The sequence below is a fragment of the Ciconia boyciana genome, chromosome 4 (genome assembly GCF_034638445.1).
Source record: "Ciconia boyciana chromosome 4, ASM3463844v1, whole genome shotgun sequence".
NCBI classification, from domain to species: Eukaryota; Metazoa; Chordata; class Aves; order Ciconiiformes; family Ciconiidae; genus Ciconia; species Ciconia boyciana.
The window spans coordinates 91546328-91561958 of record NC_132937.1 but is presented as its reverse complement, the minus strand read 5'-3'; positions in this window follow the sequence as shown (position 1 = coordinate 91561958).

Here is a 15631-nt window from a genome sequence, read left to right as displayed (position 1 = left end):
TTATTATCCTGACCAATGTGGTCTTGCTGTTTTGCAGTCTTTCCCTGTTTGTGCCCATTTGTGGCTTCTTATCTCTTACTTCCATTTTTATCTCTTGACCTTGATTTTTACTATGTGCTTCATCCAGCATTGCACACAGTATGGATCTAGACTGTGAAAGGGACTCCAGGGCACTGGCTTTATACAAATAATCCCTGACAGCAGCAGAAGACAAACACCTCTGCTGATTGAAAATGCTGCCAAGCCCTGAAAAATCAGTGTCAGGCCAGAGGACCCCTTGGCTCTCACCCCAACACACACCCCTGCAATGCTTTCTTTCCTGATTGCAGAATGAGATGCAGGATAATCAGGCCTTTAGCCTCACTGGTCTCCGGATGCTGTCCCCACCATAAATACTACGATCAATGAAGAAGTCTATGAATTACAGCTTAAGAGTAAAAAAAAAAAGCCAGGCAAATGAATGCAAATCATACAACAAATACAGATTTTGCACCTACGGGTATATTTCAATACTCTTGTGACTATTCCTAAATTGAAAAGTGGCAGCTCAAGAAGTTCCATTGCTACATTGTGGTGGCAGCTCCTGAACAAACTTCTGAAATAGCAATACATTAACACTGCCAGCACAGCTCACTAATGACTGAGGAGCTCTGAAGAAAAAATAATATTTTTTAACTTTTTCTGGCTATGCTGTTTGCCAAACCTGTATTCCCAAACAGGTAGTTAAGTGTACTTCAACCGGACAGAGAGTCCTAAGAAACACATACTCAGCTTCACTTCCTGACATGCTCTGAATTGCTTTTAGTTCCGTATTTCTGTACAAACACACCTAGAGGCTAAATTAGAGGATACGAGCTACAGCAAATTACAGAGCATGTTTAGATTCACAGGCCCGCTCCTCATAGTTAGGGGGAGGTTTGCTTTGAAATATTTCCAGGTTTTCCCTCCTTGGCCTGCATTTTCTTTTTCAAATACCCCTTTTGCCTTTCTATTTATGCCTCCCTCTTCCCTTTCAGCACCTCAGCAACCTCTCTCACGTTGCAGCAGGGAGCACAGAACAAACATCCTCCATTTGAAAAAGTAAAATAAAAAGGCATCCAGCTGCTTTCCTGCTCTGCCTTCTCCCTCTGTTCCCCAACCCTCCCCGTCATCCTCCCCACAACCTGCAATTTTGCCTTTTTCTCCCAAGATCTGTTTCTGCTGGCACATGCAGAGTGTTTACAGCAGGTCTGGCAGTGGGAGGGCTCTGGCCATGGCCGATGGACTTGGCTGGCATGTGCCACCACCAGACCCCTCAGCACTTGCGGTGGGATCAGCAGCAAGGACGGGCAGGAAGAGACACTCAGCCTCTTTGCTCCTGTCCAGACTCACGTTGCAACCACACATCCAAGCACAGCCTGGTGCAAGTCCCTTGGTGCATCCCTCAGCAGTGGTGGTTCCTCTGCTTGGTCACCTGCACTCAGCTAGGGTGGTTTGGAAAGCCATCCATCCACTTTCCAGCAAACATGAAACTGCTAGTTTTTCTGAACCCCCAGTAAAAAGGTACACAGCAGAAATACAGAAAATGGCACTGGAAGTCCAAATTTGAGAAGCAGCTACTGGACATGATATGGAATTCTTGTTACAGGATACAGTAAAAATATCTGTTTTAAATGGTTGTTAGCCAGATTCACTTTAAAAGAAATACAATTTCTGTTAAAAAAAAAAGTAACATGTAGTCTTTATAGCTCATGCTTTTTAAATATTGTTCCCGTGGTCAAATGTAGAATAAAGGCATACAAATAAATATGCATATTGTAACCATGGGAACTTCTCTAGAAACAGCAGGCAAAAATATTCTTACCATAATTTTCAGTAGGCTTTGAGTCTGAGGTAAATTTTAAGATACTTTTTTTTGCAGGTCCTCAGCTACGCCAGAACACTAAATGCAGTTAGAGGTGCTCAAAGGCAATTTTCAGTGTAGTCTCTTCCTAACACTATGGGTACCTGACGTCTGAACCAGACACAAAGTTATTTAGAACAGCCCTAAGACACCTCTAACTCACATTTGTTTGTACCCAGAAATTTAAATACCAGAGACAGCCAGAAAATCATTAAATTTTGGCAAAGTCCCCTCCTAGGACATTCTGTTCCGTCAGCAGAAGAAGCTTTTCTCCCTGCCTTGTATCAAGGAGTTGCAAAGCAAGAAGATTTGAACAGAGAAGTCAAGCCCAACCTGGACCTCGGAAAAAATGTTGCCGAGCACTGTCATCAGTCCAAACAGAAACAATCTAGTTTTCATTTTAGACCACTACTGCAAAGAATAGCTGTGCAAGTCCAATAACTATGTGGAAGGACAACAAAAAAGAATCATTGACAGGCAAACTGCTTTCAAGACCATAAAGCTATGGTCTTGAAAACCAGATGACAGAAATCTAGGAGGAAATTGAAAAATAAAACAAGCAGGTGTGGTCAATGAATGTAAGTGGGGGGAATGGATTTTGTCAAAACTGGAATTAATGGCCCTTTTCCAAGAAATTATTTAAATCTATCTACCAGGACTGAAATGAGCAGTGGTACCGCCAGAGACTACACTTCACAAAATGTGAATGCCACCTTGATCATTTCAAAGAATCAAGGTGTGAAATTAGCAAAGGGCTCCAAGAGTGGTTCCTAACACAACAGATGTGCACTCATGCTCGTTAATAACGGGGTTTCCATGAGATGACTGCCAAATGGTAGCACTTCACATCTAGCTGCCAGCTCCACACCCACAAATCGGCCTGCTACAAGTCTAAGTGCTACCATCAATTGAGCTTCAAACTCACATGGGTGAGCAGGCTGATGTGTAAGTGGCACCATCTGCATCCACTAAAGTGTTGCAGGAGCAAAACAGTTGAGAAATTAATGATACAAATAAGCTAGACATAAGTAATTTATTAACCTTGTATCTGCAACCACAAGTCTCCCTCTTGAAAAGTAACCCCTTCCTCACCAGCGTGGACTCTTGGACCCAGAGCTCCCAGGACACTCGCAGATACTGGAAGGTCTGCAAACACCTGGGATGTAAAGAAACAAAGGAAAATACAGAAAATCCAAGAAGCTGACTGATAGTTAATACATGTGTACATTCTGTACATGAAAATAAAGGAGAAAAAACCCACAAACCAGTGGATATAGCCTTCTCAGAGACCATCTCTTTTTGGGCTAGGATTTCATGTCACCAGCATCTTTGCCAATTGGATCTCATGATCCTATTCCTTTTTTTTCAATTTCCTTAGTGCTCTCAGAAATAGCTATCAAATGAAATTATTTTGTAATTACATAGCAGGCTTATTAACTGCCCATAATGATAGTCTGCTATCCATTGCTTTCATAAGCATAGAAGTAACTTTGCCATGTCACTGTGCATGTAGATGTTCTAGTACTTCACCCACGGTTGTTTGTACTTGGTTCATTGTCATATGAAAAATGAGATTTCATTGCCATGAGCTTAGGGACTTTTATTAAACCAGACTCCCTGGTCACCTTGAACTTTACCATGTCAGGAAATAATTGTAGGTGAAACATGGTATTTTGCTCCATAGAACATTATATTCTTTCTAGGGTTACTAATTGCCAGGCACAAGAGTCTGGCAGACCTGCAAGTCCTGCTCAGGGGCATACAATCCAGAAACACTCATCCTTTTCTCAAGGACAGCAGGAGCAGAAGCAGGCTACCCTATATATGTGCTTGACGGGATTACGTAAAACCTGATGGGCTTATTTCAGGACCCCTCCTCCACCTGGATGAAGAGTGAGAACAGGGCAGCAAACAAGCTGTGGCTGAGGACCAGTTTGGGGACGTGACACCCTGCTGTGCCTGGGGGGCACATGGGGTGCTGGGATGTTGGCACTCCCCGGTCCCTGCTCCAGCGGAGGTGGAGGGGGTGGGCAGGGGGACTGCACAGATGTGCTGCCTGCTCCCACACATCTGAGTAGGGAGATGTGAAGCGCCCTGTGTTCACTTCTTTGAAGCCAACTCAAATTAAAAACATGTAGGAGGCTGTGCCACTTTTCCCCCGAGAGGATGGAGGTCACAAGAAAACGGAGGGGAGAGGAAAGTGAAAGGAGAGAGGGGGAGGTTTTCTCTGTTGACCCTCGTCCCTCTCCTTCTTGGTTTTCAATGCTCTTTCCTCAATTTCTGGGAAGGGTGTATTATAAAAGGGGAAGGAAAACAAGAACAAAGATGAAAAGCAGATTTTTCTTCATTTTTTGAAAAGTTAAGAGAAATGAAAGGTTACACTGTCTTTTTTTACAATGGGAGAAAGGAATGTTTTCCTGAATTTGAAGTGCTTTCATAAAACAAAGAGTTTTGGCAAAGCTGCATTTCTCAAAGATGCTTTTGGACAAAAAATATTCGCAAGCTTTAATAGTAATCCAAACTTTCAACACCTATAGCTTACAGTCTCTCCCACGTGAGCTGTGGCAATGGGGACAAAAGCAGGGGAATTATTAATGAGCTGGACCCAGAGATGGAGCCCTTGCAAAACCTGCTCCCTGTTGCACAACATGCAACAACATGCTTGAATCAGAGAGGAAACTGTGGGAGAGGGATGCTGAGTACCGAGGGGGCTGGGTACCGAGCCTGTTTCTCTGGCTTGCAGCCATGTGCACAGCCGCACGACCTGCCAGCAGCAGCATCTCCCTGAAACCAGAAGCGCACTGCACCTCCATCCTCTCTGCTGTGGAGGTAAGGTCATTCGGTAATTATTGGCTGCTTTACATGCAACAGAGGAGCAGGAATAGATCCTGATGGTTTCTTTTCTTCTAGCTGCGGATAAAGCCTGCACTCTAGTGGATTGTCTCTATAGGAAAGTGTAATTTATTGATTTGCAGCATATAAAGACAGGATTTCCAGAAATGGTGGGCTCTGGTCTAGCTCCACCTCTTGAGGACTGTGAGGACAGCAAAGTCCAGTGGACAACGAGTGCTTTTTAAAGTCTTACCCCCACCCCAACACCAGGTTCTCCAGAGAACCTCAGAGATTTTGGTTGTTCTAGTGTCCTGGGCTGTGCACTGGGGACTGATTAGGCATAGATAGCTGTCCATATTTACACAAAAAAAGACAGTTTTCCATTGATAACTTGTCTGAGGAGGCTCAGGAGGCTCATTCTAGCAGAAATATTACCCATAATAGACTAGTTCTTTGGCTATCCCGGTTATGAATAGTGCCTCTCAAGTTCATGGAGTCTGTCTGATAAAAAACAGATGAGGATCTGGTCCACCATGCTCATTGAAACATACCCCTGATTAGACCCAGGCAAATCACTCATACTAAAATATTTGTTTGACACTTGCAATTTGCTTGTTATGCAGTTTGAAGTCTCCTTCTGGCAAATTTCCACACTGAAGTAGCAAGGCTTGCTCTTTAAGGGTCTGGTTTGAAACCAAGGATGTCAACGTAACTCTTTCTGTTGACTCCCAAGGCTTTGGAGCAAGTTCTAAGCCCCTTGTTCATGGAGGGTTCATGCCTATACTTAATGGTAAACATGTTAGGTTTCAAAAGCACTGAGGATAGTAGGAAGTAAACATACGCTTTGCTTTGGACTTGTCCCTAAGTCCTTTGCCAAATCTGGGCTTAAAATATTTACTAATACAATGGGGAGCTGGAGACAGTCAAAGTGAATTTGTTTTAAAATCTGAATGCTTGAGGAACCTTTGTTATACTGTCTCCTCAGCTCTTACTGCTGCCTAAAACCACAATGTCCGGCATGAATAATGGGGGCCAAGAGCTAAGTGGTGTACTATTAAAAATCATAAGAAATGTTTCCCTGTGTGCACTTAATTTCCATTAAAAAGTGGGCAGGAACAATACTGTTTCCATAGCGTACAGGTCTCACTGGCAGAGGTAACCCCAATTCCATCTTCCAACATTTCAACCCTGGCACAAGTAAAAGGCATTTTCAACAACCAGTATTGTGTTTATTTGTTTGAGTGCATGCAATCACATACTTTCCCTCTGTGCATGATGGGAACAGTTAGATGACTGTTTCTTTCCCCCAGCAGCATTAAAGCCTGTCATCCACCCTCAGCTGAATTAAATAGAGGGTGTCTCACCATTCCTGTAGGTTTGATGAAAAGAGGCAGCACATAGAAGCAAAAAAGCTCTACTCATTCCATCTTCAAGGGAAAAGGAGGAACCCAGTTTGTCCCCTTTCCCCTGCCCCTTAGACACAGGGGAGTCATCAGCAAACAGTCATTCTGAGCATCCACACACTCAGAAAAAAATAAGAAGAGGTCATGTTTTATTTGTCAAGGGTTTTTTGTCACCTGGAGTCTTGTGTGTCTGTCTAACAAGGCTTATGCTTAGATTTAGGCTTCACTGCAGATGGGTTGTGCAAAATACCTGTCTTCCATGTAGATGTTAGAACTTCATACAGCATGAACTGCACAGTAGTTCTGGTAGGACTTAGGCAAAAAGTCAAAATATGCAAACCAGAAATCGCCTGAAAGGGAGGCTACTGGAGATTAGCTTCAGTGCTATGAGCTATGTACTTCACATTGCCTCAAAATGTAGATTCTGCACCTGATAACAGCAGAAGGTTAAAGCTTGAGACAAGTTGGACGTGACTGGAACTACAACTATTAAAAATTAGGTCAACATGGGTTGCTGGAGATCATGCCACACAAAGTGTGCTGCTTCTTCGCCAACTGGGCTTTCCCTTACGGCACTCAAGGTTTTGAAACTGCTCTTATTTGGAAGTTCTCTGCTGATATAGTAGAAAGTGCAAATTCTTCCAAGCGCCTAGGACTCAATGGCTGTTGAAAATTTACATTTGAGATGTCCCCATCTTGCTTTATGATATATAAACAGCTGGATTGTGGCAACTCTAATAACTAGGATGACCAGAGGTTTTTGTATTTAAATTTGACAGATCTCTGCCAACAGTAACACTACCAAAACTATAGTAACCTACTGCTGAAAAAAGGAAATTGTAGCAGAAATGTAAATGAAGGCAGCGTTTAACAGATGAGATACTGCACTGACTACTTATGTCATCCTCAGACTAAATACAGCAGCTTGTCTTTCTTAATGATCTGGCTTCTTCTATTTAACAGAATTTGAATGTTCGTTTGTTGTTGTAACCTGACCTCTCCAGTATTAATTTTCTCTCAGCTCCGCGGAGCTAGGGAGAACCTCAGAATTGTGCTGCTGACAAGCGCTACCGTGGTCACCGCGGGGATCCAGGAATTCAAGGAGCAAAGTCGATGTAATCTGCTTGTATCTGGCTCGATGCAATTTCCAGTTGCTTAATGCAAAGCCAGTTATTGTTTGCAATTCATCAACTACAAAAACAGGACTGAGAGGCACAGGCAGGTCAGTGTCCCAAACAAGACAGACTATGTTTTAAATTAGTAGGGCTGAGCCCGTTATCAGTCATGCTCCAGGTCCTCACTCAACTGATAACAGAATCAGCCACCACTACACATTTTCTCGAACTTTGAATGACTGCCAGTCCCCATCAAGTAAATGTAACTGTTTAAGCAACTCTTTAAGACTTTTCCCCCCATATTAATGTTTCCTATCCTTGATCACTTGGCTCAAAACAGGTAATTAGAGATAATTTTTCCAAAGCTGGAAATATTCCTTTTCCTCTTCCTTCCATTCCTTGCTGCCAAATAACTCCAGACGATGTTAAATGGCTTGCACATGGTGTACGTGGGCTTTTTAAAATACCTTGCCAAGCTTCAGGTAGACTTCATGTATGTGGGCCAACTTGCCTTTTATTTTCATTCTAATGTTGTGGCACAGTTTGATAATGCTGTAAACTCTGGGATCTTCTGCTGGGTAATGATTCCCCATCCAAAACTAGCAAGTTTTCCAGTGCCGTTCTCAAGGATCCATCATCAGACCTATGGTATCTTCAAAGAGGAAATACTCTTCGAGCCCTCCTGGAGGCTGGATGCCCGCCAGCTTTGGAGATCAGCCGGTATTATTGTTGAGCAGAAGAAGCACCAGGGTGCTGGCCCCTGACAACATGAGGCTGGCACATCTCGTGCAGTAATCGACAGCAGATGGGGATATACTGTGGCAGGCCATTCGTGAGGCTGTCTGGAAGCTCTGCTCCAGCGTGCGGCAAGGTTTGAGCAAGGCAGGGCTGGGTGCTGGGTGCTAGGACTGCAAACACAGGGGCGAGTGGTGGAGGAGGGTATGTCCGCTCTCGTATCGCTCCTGTTCTCACCGTCTCTTCCCTACAGACAGGCCATAAGCACCTCTAGGGAATACATTACTTGCAGATGGGTATTTTCTGAAAATTAACAGAGGCAAGTTCATGTATAATTCTGAACATTCTGAACAGAGCCAAAGCTTTTCAAAAATTCTTACTTTTTGTAGAAATTATGTGCAATGACTTCCCCCTCTGCTGTCATAAACAAGAGAAAAATTCAATGCCTGACAAGCCTTATTTTCAGTGTAAACCAGTACAATTTTTGATTTGGGTATTTCAGTTTTACAACAAAGCTTCAGCTGGTTTTTTTTAGAAATGAAAACAGAAAGAATTCCATTTCATTCAACAGCTGTTTTCTCTCAAGGAAAATTATCAGAAGTTTCCAGTCAGCTTGTGGTGTCGGTGGGTGATACTACTCAGAAAACTAATGATGTGGATTAGAAATCCTTATTGATATCATTCCTTATAATTCTGCCCAAAATATCAGGTGAAACCATTGCTATCAGCATATTATGAGAAGAGTTTGCTGATCTCTGACCAACGCATTTTGTCTTGTTCCTATGAAGGCTTTAAACACCACAGGGTAGTTTCTTCCCACGTATGCAAACAATACGGTGACCATCTTATGTTGGCTGAGACTCCAAGTATTTCTATAATATATTATAAAATGCTGTTATAATACAAATAAATGCTTTTCACGGGGAAAGCTTCCATCCAGCTGGAAGGAGATGTGCTGCTCTAGTTGAAGGCTATCTCCAAGCAATCCCATCTGATGAGGTGGGACTGCCCATGAAGAATGTTTCCTGGCCCCTGCTCCTGATTTTTTCCCTGAACACAAGCTCAATGTCCCAGTGCAGCAGAAGGGGAAGACTGGAAATGGTGTTTTGGTATTTGTGACCTTTAACCTGCTTTTTGTCAGTTTTGCAATTTATTATACAGGGTGTACAAACACACCACCACCAGTCTTCTGACTGTTGTTCCCGCTCTCAAAATGGTTGTTTCAAGCACAGAATAATTTCCCATCAATCTTGCTTTCTCAGCAGATCTTGCCTCATTCTCAAAGCTGATTTCTTCCTTCCTAGAGAGAAACCCTTTCCCAAAGAGCTAACATAAAACCTATGCATGAGTACCATGCCACTTCTGTCTTTAAATGTAGCTTTTTGTTAGTTGGGACTTAGGCGTCTTGTGGGTCTTCCTGGGTAGCAGTGACTCCTGCAAACGTGCAGGGGAGAGCAGGCTATCTCTGGCAAACTGTCAAGTGGAGACTTCACAGGTACACAGGAGAAAATAAAGCAAAGCTCTAGAGATATTAAATAATTTTTTAAGAGATTATGAAAGCGGTGTGTCCTGATGCTATGGCGAAGATAAATCCCTGTTCTTCGAGTGAGAAGAGGACACGTGCTCGGGCTCAGGGCTGAGCTCCCAAATGATGCCCATGACACTGGTCTGCAGGCAGGGGCTTAAATTTTCATGGCTCTCGGACTACGGGATGGGAAGAGATGATTACAGAGATGCCACTGTTGCTATGACCATACTTTTTTTCTCTCCTGCTGCTGCTGGTCTCCTGTCCAGGAAGAAATGCCCAGTGAAGTTACATACAAGTGATATACTTAGAAGAATTGTTTATTGGTTACAGTCAGGGCCAACTGGAGAAAATCAGCAGCTCCCTAAAACAGCCCTTTACTTCCTCTGACTGCTGTCTCTGAGCTGCACACAAGACACCGTTTGCAGTGGAGGGGGGAGGAGGAGGAAGACATAATCAGAAGCACATGTAGGCATTAACTGCAGATTTGCTGCACCTTTTTGGAGGCAGTTGTTCGGGGGGACTGCCTGTCTAGAGGAGAGAGATGAGGAAAATATCTCAGCATCGCTGAAGCTTAAGGACTTTCCCTCTTCCCACACACACAGCAGCGTGGTGCAATTTGCTACCAGGGCAGTGGCAAAACCCAGCACCAGCCCAGGTCTGTGGCTTGGCATGGGGCACTGCTGAAGGAACGCCGTATCATTCGTTTTGGTGAAGAAGCCAGCTCTGCTGATTGCTTCACAACAGTCTTGCAGAGCAGTTTCCAACCCAGCCTAATAGGATATTTAGACTGGATTTACACTTTTCTTTGTCTCACCACCTGTGCAAAGTAGCTGAGGGCACCGGTTAATCCATGGGAGATCAAGAGAGTTAGAGAATGGCAACTAGGACAAAGCTCCTTCCCTCCCTTTGCTTTTAATTCTCATTTAGAAGTAAAATCTCTGGACAGGGACTGTCTACCACCTTGTGCTGGCACTGGGTTTAACACAGCACGGCTTGGGTTTCCACTGGGGAAATGCATTTTACACCTACGGTATAAACAATCATTGAAAATTTCTCTTCCTTTTACTTTCAGAGTCAAGGCAAGGCAAGTCTTTCCTCTCCCAGCCCTGCTAAAGAGAAGGACACATTTGGACAGCCACTGGTGACTGCCAATGGGAATGTTAAACACATCTCTCATCCTCTTTCAGGAGAGGTATTTGATGACCTTGTTCACCAGTAGGTATTTGGATACCAGTCTGCTAGGTATTTTGATACTGGTCCATCTGCTAAAGGAATATTTCTCCCAATTCCCTTGGTTTTTAATGTAGAACATCTGTGTCTTCTTTCCTGAAATAGTTTGTCTTTTTTTTTCCTTAAAGTAAATTGATGAATGAAATGTCTGCTTTGTCCTTGAGTTTGCTTTGCTGCTGTCCAAAACCTTTGCAGACACCTTAGCACACGTACAGCAAATAATCCCAGATTCTCACACACAGAAACACACACGCAGGCCCATGCACACACACACAAAGTCATTACAATTAATTTCATCTGAACAGTGTCTCATCTTGGACTTCAGCTTCAACTAAATGACCCGATGAACTGTAGATTACCTGAGTCAGACAGCTTGTCTGACCGACTGCAAATAATTTTCCTGTTACTGAGAATGCCCTTGGGCCTCCACGTCTTCTCGTAGAAAAACTGTTTCCATCTGCATGAAAATGTTGATTTTTGACAGATTTCTCCTTTGGACACTGTCTAAAGAAGACTGGTGAATATTTAGAGCATCCTGCATTCCTCATCTAGCAGTAATATACTTCCAAAAGAGTCAAGTTGAAAAGTCTTGGTAAAAATCTTTAATTACAAAAAAATCATCTTATAGACTTTCCTCTACTAAACTGAAGCCTGAGGCCAACCGCAAGGTTCAATGGAAAATAGTTCTCTGCTGATTTGTTAAGGCTTTGGGGCATGCTTTCAGATGTTCTCTTAGCTGGTATTACAGGGGATATGAGATTGCCCATGAAAACAACAGGGAAAATGAGAGGCAGCTCAGTCATGTGAGTCTTTTATTCTCCTTCTGGCTGACCCATCTAACTTGGGGAACTATTCTGGAGTACTCAAGAAATACAGCAAATGAACTAACTAGTGCTTTTCTTTCAACTAAAGGAACAATCCCTCTTGCCTCTGCTCAACCCTACCCAATCCTTGATGATGAATCCCGATCATTAAATCAAGAGGTCTTCTTCTCTTTGTTAGCCTTTGATTTTCACCTAGGCAGGCAAATTTTACAAGTACAACCACTTCACAGAATGAAATATCACACATCCTAGGAACATAAATAACTTTCACATTTGTAAGTCCTGATAAGAAGTACTGTAAATGAAATTTTAACAAGATAACCAGTGTTTTGCTTTCCATTAATCCTTGAAGCACCTCCCTCTGGGATAGCTTTGGAATTGAAAATGCATTACTGCACATCTCATTAATACCACGTGCTTTCCCTCAGTAAAAAGAGCTTCTGTCCTACAAGCCTTTTGGCACAGGGATCCAAGCTGGGCAGCTGTAGTAAAAGCAGCCCACGGGTTTCCTTCTGTCTGCCCTTGATTGCAACCCTGAAAGGCACTGAGAGAGGGATATTGCAGCATCAGGTTGGACATAGTTTTGTTACATGGGTTCACACATAACCAAATATTGATCACCTGAGAAGATAATTATAGACAATTAGAATTGGTTTAATAGTAGAACCACTTGCTACAAAAGACAGTTCAGAAATTCATAGATTTTGAAGGTGAAACAGGACCACATGATCATCTTTATTTCAAGATAATATCAACTGTAGAGCTTGATGGACACTAACAGTAGACTAATAAGTTGTTTTTGAGAAAAATAATATTGTTCCAGGATTAAACCTATCTTGAAGACATACAAAAGGTGTCGCACTAGTCTTCATTATTCCTGCCTTCATTACACCCTGGTAATCAAGTGCTTTATTTCTACTTTTATTACATTTTAGCTTGCTATACTAGCTAGTCCCCACCTATAATTTCACCAGTGCCTATGCAGATCCTGAAAAAAGCAGAGGAAATGCAGGAGGTTCCACAGACACTGAAATCAGCAAGGGCATTCAAACTGCTGCGCAGAGGAGTTATATGGCCCATTTCATAATTTCCTGCACTAGTTTGGAATGGGTCCTGCGAACACACAGCTGGGCTGTATTTCAATAATTAAAGGAGCAGGGCACAATTAACCTTTACTGGCTCAGAAACTGATTCCCAGAGGCATCAGTTGCTTGTCTCTGAAAGCAAAAGCTTTGCACACCAGAGTGCTGTGGGCATGAGGGTACGTGTGTGTTGACTCGTTTTTTGTTTGGGAGGCCAGATGCTCAACAGGTTTCTGTCAGAAAAGTTCTCCTGAAGATAATGCCACATTTGTCCCTGCACCATCATGTCTATTTTACAATAAAAAGAGGACCTGGGGTACAATAAACAACCTTTTTTTCTAAACTCAAGCTACCTGGACTTTTCCACACAGGCTTATTGCTATTTGACTAATGTTGACCTAAAGGGAGCATCATACACTGCATAGCAAAATGCCTGCTCCAACATTACGGCAAGTTCTCAGCAACAAACTTCCTAATTGCTAAGTATTTCCTGGCAGATTCAAATAACCAGAAAGGTGGGCATTTGTAAAGCACCTTTTAGGCAAGGTATCCCACAGGCAGAGAAGATTTACAACATACAACCTAGACAGTGGGCTAGTTCCTGCCAGACATGGTTGTTGAGACTCAGGACAAACTGCCTGCTGACTTCAGCAGAGTTTTCTAAGGCCTTACATCAAGTTCAAGCACTCTGAACAGCAGGAAAGCACCCTTCAGATTTGGCACATTCAAGCCTTCTTGTCAGATGTTGCTATTTCTGGCATTCTTTACACAGTTTGTACACCACAAGAAACAAATACTCAAGGAAGCATTGATGATTTGGCTAGAAATGGCGAAGCTTAGCCCACATGTTTGAAAGTATTTTCCAAATTTTTCATATTTTTCAGTGGAGAAAAGCTTAAAATTTGTATATCCAAACTTATATGGAGGTAGGCAATTTAGTAGTATATTGTTGCCAATTTATTGAAGAGAAGTTATTAAATCAAACTACACTAAGGTTAAGGATTTATACTTGGAAAGCAGAGCAGGTTTCTTGCAACCTGATGCACTTCCACTCTTTCCATCTCTCCTCAGCACAGACTCTGACCCAGCTTGGAAGTTGGTTATAAATTAAACCTACAGCTGCTTCGTGTGTCACATGATGCCTGGACTAACTCGTACAAAGTGGTACTAATCGTGCTTCTGCTTTTGTGAAGAGCATCAGCAGAGATGATTTTGTCATCTAAAACACCTTGTTTACTGTAAAAAAGAGCTGAAAAATCTGAATTAGGTTTTTGAGTGTTCAAGAGAAGGTTTCAAGAGAATAATGTCAGGTTCAGTTCCAGTGAGTTAGAAAGGCTATGAAGCAAGTTTATCTATGTCATGGTTTAAGAAGTTTCCTAACTATGCCATGTCGTAGAAGTTTATCTAACTCCTAGAAACAAACAAACAAACAAACAAACACAACCTACAACACCTTTTTTCAGAGTAAGATAGAATTCACATATGTAAATATAACCTGTAGATATTTATATGGCTGAAAAAAGTATCCAAATACAGGACCTGAAGTGACAACAAAATAGTCTTGTATATGATTTATTGTGAGTAAGTTTATCAAGATTTTACCACAGTTGATGAAAGGTTTGCCTATGCATGTAAATAGAAAGGAAAAAAAATTACCAAAACAACTGCTTCGCCACAGGAAAAATGTGTTTTGCTGGTAATTCTATGCTTGCTGTCCAGTGTTGTGCAAATCTCTTGTAATGTCACTCTGATGATTTGTGTATTTAAATACTTTGCAAGGGTTGCACTTCTTTCTTCTGGTTTTCTGAGGGTGGAGTCCAATAAAACACTCACATGAAAGCTGCATAAGAAAACTATGTTATTGGAAAGTCACACTTGCAAATTTGAAAATAAATGTGCCCATCAATACAGAAGCAAAATTTCCAAAGTGGGATCTTATTCGCTGCTTTGTATAGTATAATTCTTTTTATTATTGCTTAGGAAGTTAATTACATAACTTTGTGTAGATGCATAAAGTTCAACTATTGGTAACTCTGTTTTTTTTAATTTTTCTCACTGATAATTTGCAAACTTTAAAGTAAATTAACATAGCTATGCATGCCTTGAACCAGAAAATACAAAAAACCAAACAGATGAAAACCCAAAGCCTGATGTATGGCCCTCAGTTCATTTGTAAAGATCAAGAGCTAGAGAAGTCTGTTCCCTTACTCAGAAGAAGGGCCTCTCAGAGTGGGCAATGCCTGATGTGGCTTAGACAGGGGAAGTGTGTGCATGCCAAGGACCCTGAAGTCACTACTTACTTCAAAGCTGTAACTTGAGCTTCCCCAGTGACTTCGCAATAAATCAAACAAACCAGGCTGAGGGAGCACGGGAGGCAGGGCAGGCAAGTGAAAGAGATGGGGAAAAAGAAAGTGCTCTGACAATGAAATGTCCAGGAGACAAAGCTGTCCTGCTATGCGTGCCCCGTCAACAAATGTGAAATTATAGCTGTTGACTTGAATGGTGCTTGCTTTCTTCATTCAAAGAATTGAACCGCGGCATCCCCAAATACAGGTAACACTCACAAAGCTTAGCAGTAATGTGGGCCATGCTATGTAAACTTTGTCACACAAGATTTCTTCTCAGTCACACAGTCCTGAGAGTTTTATTTTTTAAGTCATGCAAGCAGATGTCACACTGAGTCTAGCAAGTAACGTTTTGTCAGTGACATTCATCACAGCCTGGGTCTCCAGAATGAGAGACCCAGAAATGCACAGTGGAGGAGGACACAGGAGAAGCTGACTGAACTACGTGAGTTTCGAACACGGATCTCTCTTACTTAAGACCAGATCTTGGAGCCCTATGCATCTAGAAGTGGAGCACTGGACTTGGATTTACAGATGATTGTTGCAAAATAAGACAGTATACAATATTACATACAATACAATATTACTGTGTCTTTAGCTTCATGTTAGCCATCTGTGAGGATGCTCTTGCCCTTCAATAAGCATGAGAAGAAAC